At 55.2% G+C, this 353-nt stretch overlaps 1 protein-coding gene across 1 annotated transcript in view; it reads right to left on the reverse strand.

Moving 5' to 3' along the window:
• TEX14 (testis expressed 14, intercellular bridge forming factor) overlaps positions 1-353 on the reverse strand; it is a 35,085-nt gene that overhangs the window by 33,411 nt on the left and 1,321 nt on the right. The window lies entirely within an intron of this gene.

The following is a 353-nucleotide window of genomic DNA, read 5'->3' on the forward strand; positions in this document are numbered from 1 at the left end:
TACCGCTGCCTAACTTGCACACCCAGGTACTAACAAACTTTCAAAGCATTTCTTTTCACTGAACAACTAACCTTGGCCCCTCGGACATTAAAACCTAAACCTGCCTGGCAGCCCGTACGGTCATCAACTGCTATCGAAAATCCACTGAGGGACTTGTGAGAAACCAAGTACTGGTTTCTCGTTCTGGGACACAGGAAGCAGCCGAGACTCTACGTGTTCCGCCGGGAAGCGCCCCCCGCCAGCCACACCAACTGCTTTTGGAACCACGAAAAAAAAGGGCCACAAACCACTCAGCCCGTGCTCTCTCCCTCCCGGCCCCCGCAGGGGCGGGAACGGTCATCAATGGCGGGCAG

This window comes from Aptenodytes forsteri, unplaced genomic scaffold (assembly GCF_000699145.1).
Source record: "Aptenodytes forsteri isolate BGI_AS27 unplaced genomic scaffold, ASM69914v1 Scaffold66, whole genome shotgun sequence".
Taxonomy (NCBI): Eukaryota; Metazoa; Chordata; class Aves; order Sphenisciformes; family Spheniscidae; genus Aptenodytes; species Aptenodytes forsteri.